This window comes from Dasypus novemcinctus, chromosome 17 (genome assembly GCF_030445035.2).
Source record: "Dasypus novemcinctus isolate mDasNov1 chromosome 17, mDasNov1.1.hap2, whole genome shotgun sequence".
In the NCBI taxonomy this organism is placed as follows: domain Eukaryota; kingdom Metazoa; phylum Chordata; class Mammalia; order Cingulata; family Dasypodidae; genus Dasypus; species Dasypus novemcinctus.
Window position 1 is genome coordinate 85542951 of NC_080689.1, and position 6629 is coordinate 85549579.

At 44.0% G+C, this 6629-nt stretch overlaps 1 long non-coding RNA gene across 2 annotated transcripts; it reads left to right on the forward strand.

The window, feature by feature from the left end:
* Positions 1–2: 2 nt before the first annotated feature.
* On the forward strand, positions 3–6113 carry LOC131274053 (uncharacterized). Of its 2 annotated transcripts, XR_009181261.1 has the most exons (4): positions 3–52; positions 2583–2695; positions 3128–3321; positions 6094–6113. It is a non-coding gene; the product is annotated as an uncharacterized lncRNA (long non-coding RNA). The 2 variants fall into 2 exon arrangements; XR_009181262.1 differs by lacking the exon at positions 2583–2695 and having other exon boundaries at positions 16–52.
* Positions 6114–6629: the final 516 nt, after the last annotated feature.

Below are 6629 nucleotides of genomic sequence, written 5' to 3' on the forward strand. Positions count from 1 at the left end.
GGTCACTTGGAATGGTAGTCCAACCCACAGGAAGACTCACATGAGGCAGAAGGTATTGTGAAGATGCTGGGGGAAGTTGGCCAAAAATTTGGACATCCTTGATACTTCAGAAGGCCTTTATGTGGGGGAAACTACCTCATATTTTGCATCAAGGATAGAAATGTAGAGACAGGAGGCTGGGTCAGGATAGGTACTCTTCTTGTGGGTGAGCCACCTCCTCCAGGGCATCAGTTCTTCCCCTCAGGAACTTTGGGGCAAGAGGATTTTTCAAAGGAACTGTTTCAGTACACCATGGTTGACATGTCATATAACACATATTTGTTGGCTTAAAGGAGTTTATTGTCTCACAGTTTTGGAGGCAGTGATGCCAAGATTAGACTCAGTAAGGTCTGTGCCCTCAGTGCTTGCTTCTGCCTTTCCTCGCCACGATCCAGGGCAACACTGGGGTTATGGAGGTGAGGATTTCTGCCCGCCCCCCCTTCCCCAGAATAGTCACACTAATATACAGACCCAGGCTCCAGGGTAGGTCACCGTCTAGAATGCCTCTCCTTTACTTCCTTTCCCTGACGACTTGGGGCCATCTGGCTCTCTAGCAGGCCTGTTTTCAACTGTTTCAAGGTTTGGTTTGGGTTTCTAACCCCATTATTTGTAGTGCCCTCCTAAGGGGTTGGTAATAAACTTTCCTGAAAACAGTAACAACAACAACAACAACAAAAGACGCCTTGGCTGCCTTTAATTCACAACTGTTGTGAAGTAGTTTCTAATATTCCATGCTCTGGTCTTCCAGACAGATATTTTAGTATTTCACACTCAGTTTGGGCCTAGTCCTTTGGCAGAAGTTTTTAGCACAACATAAGAACAGTGTGCCAACTGCACTATTATTGTGCCCCCAGTTTATCCAGTCTGCCTTTGGTGTCCATAAATATCTGTCTGGGAGGGTAGAAAAAGGTCATAACTCCAATGTGGGTATTGCTCTTGGAATTTAGGATGACTTTTGTCTCACAATACTTATACATTACAGTTATGAATTACCATATGAAGAAAAGTAACTGAGCAAACAGGTGAATAATAAGAAAAAGAACACTAGATATATCAATAAATTAATATGGATTGTGTCTCTAATTTGAGCCAGGACCATTACTTAATTCTGAGGGCAGCCGATGAGGCCAGTGGTACTAGCTCAGTATTTCAGATCTGGAAATGAGACACAGACAATTGAGTAAATTTCCCAGCTGACATGAAGCAGAGTCAGGAATCAGCCCTGAACATGTAATTCCAATGTCCATGTTCCCAATCACATTCATCTTCTGGCCTTGAACATAACAGCTGCTGTCAAAAACATGCTGGGTAAGGCATTAGAAAAGCAATTCAAGGCAAGTGTTCAGAAGAACATTCGACCTTTTGACTTTTACAGGTGTCATTAGCACTCAAAATAGTTATTTCTCTATGCAACTTAAACATACTATTTGAGAAACTTCAGATGGCATAGCAAAGAGAATCAAAATCACAAGCTCACCACTGAAAAAATACCAATGCTAATTTTTTTTTTTTTTTTTTTTTAACGTACTGGGGTTGGGGATTAAACCTGAGACCTCATATGTGGAAAGCTAGTGCTTAACCACTGAACCACATCGGTTCCCCTGAGTTGGTTTCTTTTGTTTGATTGTTGGTTGGTTGGTTTTTGTTTTGTTTTGTTTTGTTTTTTTCCAGAGGCACCGGGAACCAAATCTAGGACCTCCCATGTGGGAAGCAGGTGTTCAACTGCTTGAGCCACATCCATACTCTAATGCTAATATTTGAAAGTATTTCTTCTCTGGTCTTTGACCATTAAAACATACACACACACACACACACACACAAGATAAAGAAGTCAGTTAACTATCTAATCTGAAGGACAATACAGAATACTGAATACCCCAAATACACTACAACTACAAACAACTTCTCAAGTCTTCTTTAAAGCCCCTTGCCTGGAAATACAAAGATGGGACATGATTTGGATTGCTACCTGAATCTGTGCTCCCCTAATTGCAACTCTAAGACCCTAAATAAGTGCCTTTGTTGCCTTGCAGCTTAGTTTATTTCTCAGTTGACATTACATAGTGTTAGAAACAGGATTCTAAGTACCTACCAACCTGACTCTGGAGCTACTGTTGGATTTAAGCATGGTAAAGGCAAAAGCCCCTTCAGCTCTGCCATCTCCCCAAAAGCCCTGAGTTCCTGTCTGTGAGTCCTCTTGGTTCGGAACATGCCTCTTTTTGGTTGAGGTTCTAGACCTTTTAGGGGTGACTTTTGAACTTTGGCATTTTGAACTTTGGTTCTTATGGCTTAAGCTGCTAACAGCAGTCCTGTTTGTTTACTCGAACATTTTTCTTCTGGTTTGGCCTGGCAATATAAGGTCTTTCTGTTGGCCTTTTTTTTTTTTTTTTTTTTGGTATATAGGGAGAACTTATTTGTTTGACAATTACTTGAATGGGACTTTTAAAATTCAACTTTGATAATGAGCTCTTTTAAGTGGGGGATGCCTCCCTAACAATCATTTTGGCTTTTGTGAGCAAGCAAATTATTTTTGGTCAGCACAGGATGGGCACTTAAACACTATTAGAATGTGTACCACCTTTTCAAGAGAGGCCTTGGCCTGATGGAGGAACCACCTAGTGACAGGGCAGATGAGGAGACCCCATCTAATTCCAAGGTAAGGTTGCCTTTCTTTGTCTGAGAAAATTGTCACTTTACTTATTCCTTTCATTTTCAATTGAGTTCAGATATGAAAATTCTGACCGTGTACATTATAGATGACACATACAATTTCCTTACTTAAGGAGTATTCTATTACTGTGTCAAGTTGTTATTTACAAATAGCAAGACCAGGGAATCAAGTATATGGGCTTTTTAATTGGCAGCAGTTTTTCCTTCTAAGAGTAAGATTTTTTTGTGCCAACCAAAATAGACATGAGCGATGCATTATCTAGGAAAAGTTTGTATCTTTCCATGTGTGTCTGCTACAATTACTTATGGGAACTTTCACTCAACCACTGTTTCCCATCTGTACCAAAAGTGCAAAAGATCTGTGTCAACACTACACAGCATGATCTGATCCTGAGTGTTTTCTTTAATATAATTACAGGTGGCCTCAGGTACAAGAGAAAATGGTATGCATTTTTGAACTTCAGAAAAAATCTAGATAATTAAAAAACCAGGGTGGAGCTGATGTAGCTCAGTGGTTGAACACCTGCTTTCCATGTATGAGGTTCTGGGTTCAATTCCCAGGGACTGTGCGCTTGCTTTACTCTGAAGAACCACCCTGATTCCAGCTTCCAGGTGAGAATGAGGAATGGGGATGTGATTATTTTCTAGTTCAGTGATGGCCATCTTCTACAGTCCTTGTAGGCAGCTGTGTTCCCTTTAGGTGGTGAGGGTTTGTGTACCGGGGCTGGAGATATCTATGTTAGAGTCTTTGAGATGAGATTGTGAAGGTGAGGGTGGAGAAGCTGTTTCCCATCTATATAGCACAATTGCCAGCGTCAACTTCTCAAAAAAACCACTACTACACCCCTTACATATATTTACTCATTCAACCTTCAACACAACCATACTATGACTGTTTATTCCCACTCTTCTGAAGAAGAACGGAGGTGCAGAGACAATTAGCCTACAATTTCAAACAGGAGTGTCCCTGATCCTGATGCTGCAGCCATAATCTAGCCCCATCACTTGGCCATGCGATGATTCTACACCATGCCAGCAAGGGAAACTGACTGCAGACTGTGAACTGACATAGGGTGAAATGCACATAGAAAGTCCACATGCCTTTTCAGCTCAGATTCTGAATGATTGCAAGCACAATCTGGTTTACCTAAGTCAGTCCTCCACACTACAGCCCAAAGAGATAGGAACTGGGAGATGTTAGCGTATTTCATAACATCAGCATCTTGAGTCCTAGAAATGCTCGGCACTGTTTGCTGCATGCCTTAGGGACAGTGACCAATAAGAACTCAAGTTACCATTTGGCTATTGATCTGGTGTATATCATCCTTGCTGCAACTTTTATAACTGCATTAGAGCCTTAGCACTCAACTCATGTCTCCCCTTAATAATTAACTATCAAATTGGTGCCTGGATAGTACAAAGATGGACATCCATCACATTCAATGAATAAGCATTCAAGGTATAGAAAAGGAAGACTGGAAGGAAAAATACTACATGATTTATAGTGGTCAATTTTTAAGTGGCAGTATTTAAATATTTTCAAATCTTCTATAACTGAGTATCTTTATGATAAAGGATTTAAAAAAAATGAAACAGAATGTTTTGCCTAGACTTGAATCGAGTCCCACAATAAAAAGACATTTATAAATAAAATGTCTTTAAAACAATTACCCTATTATTAAACTTTAGAAAGCTAATAAAATGCTCATGTACAAATAACAGCAAAATCCTGCAGAAACAGGTGCTGGACATTGTATGTCCTGCCATGGCCCACTGAGTGGACGGGGGGAGAGGGTAAACTACAATGTAAACCATTATCCATGTGGTGCAGCAGTGCTCCAAAATGTATTCACCAAATGCAATGAATGTCCCAAGATGATGAAAGAGGTTGTTGATGTGGGAGGAGTGGGGTGAGGGGGGTGGGGGGTAAATGGGGACCTCTTATATTTTTTGAATGTAACATTTTTTTAAAAATAGAGAAAAAAATCCCATACAAAAGATGAAAAATGGGAAGCAGGTATAGCTCAGTTGTTGAGTGCCTGCCTCCCATGAATGAGGTTCAGAGGTAAATCCCTGGTACCTCTTTAAATAAAAAAAGAGAGAGATGACATATGTGGAACCATGGATACTGATGATTTTGTAACAGGACAAGGTGATAGTAGCATTTTACTTGGACTTCAAAATGGCAGGAGGAATGATAATCCATCATTGAACAATAGCATGTGCGGTCACCCCTCGGGCTGCAGTGTGGTTTGCTGGCCTGGCGGGGGAGCAGCCGCGGCAGGCCAAGTCGCTGCCCCCATAATAGGGTGGCTGGTCGGACTCACCGCCACCCGTGAAGGAAGCTCGGCATGGGCGCAGAGTGCCCTCGGGTCTCCCCTTCTCGGCAGCCATGCTTCCGCGGCCGCCCTTCCTCCCGGATGGCGCCACACGATGCCTGTGGGGCGGCACCCTTCTTCCTTCTCCCTGCGCAGGCGCAGGGCGGAAAATTCCAGTCTGCCCTTTTCCCCTCCCCCGACAGCAGCAACAGCCAGGCGTGGGCGGGAAACTCAAGTCTGCCCTCCACCCCAGCAACAGCAGCCACCAATCCCTAAACCCTGCCCCTTCCCCCAGTAACAGCAACAGCCAATCCCTAACCACCACCCCTCCCCCATCCAGTACCACCCACTGACCTTTCACGGCAACCAATCAGAACAGGGCGTGGCTTCGACCAATCAGCCTTCCCCAGCCCCTATAAAACTGTTGCCTCTCCCTCAATAAAGTTGGACTTGCGTGTTTACCTTGTCTCCGCGGTGGTTCTTCTGCCGTACACCCTCCAGTCCTGAGAGCCCCCGACAAGGGCCTGGCCTCCCTTGTCCCCAGTTCGTCGCCTGCTTCTCCGGGCGACCCCTTCATCGCCGGCTTCTCCGGGCGACCCCTTCGTCGCCGGCTTCGCCGGGCGACCCCTTCGTCGCCGGCTTCGCCGGGCGACCCCGTCAGCCGAACCGCGCAACCCCTTGTGAGACCGATCCCTCGTCTGCTGCCGGACCGACCCCTCGTCCCAAGTGGGACCGACCCCTCGTCCAGAGCTGGACCGACCCCTCGTCCGCAGCCAGACCCCACCTCTACCGACCGAGCAAGCCGCCGCAAGCATGTACTTGGTAACTTTTTTGGATTATTTCACATTGCTTTGGGATGTCATTAGCTACAAAGTCAAGGACTGCATCCCATTTTATTCCTCCACCTCCATTTTGCTTCCCTTTTTCTACTCATCAGCAGCTCACACTATCCTTGTTAAATACCTGCTCTATATTACTCTAACCCTTTGTCCATGTCAAGCAAAACTTCAGAGTACTCCAAGGGCAACACCTCCAATGTACTGACTATTACTCTTTATCCTCCTAGCTCCCCCAGAGGGCCTGCTGAGATACTTGGGAGCCAGGGCAGTAGAGGAAGCCCCACCTAATTCCAAGGTAAGTTTCCCTTTAGAACCATTGCTTTCTGTATTTTTCTTTTTCCGTTCAATTAAAGCTGACCATTACTTTATAGATGATATGTACAATTTCCTTGGTGGGGACTGTGTTCACTTGGCATCTGTTTTGACCTGCCGATCTCTGTTTCAAAAGGACAACCAGGAATGGAAGCATTAGATTATAAAAGGAAGTTTTTCCTTAGCAGCCATATTTTCTTCTTGGATTAAGAATTTTTTTAAATGCCAACCAAAATGGAGAGATACATCATACAGGAAAACCTCATGCCTTCTCCTCAGATGTCCCCTCACTTGCTTTTTGGTTTCCTTGACTTGACCCTCTTTCCCATCTGGTTTTCTAAAGCCTTCTACAAACACAACATAGCAAGTTGTGATCATTATAGTGTTTTCTTTTCTGCAACTGCAGGTGGCTCCAAGAGCAAGCAACAATAGTATGTATTCTCTCCTCACA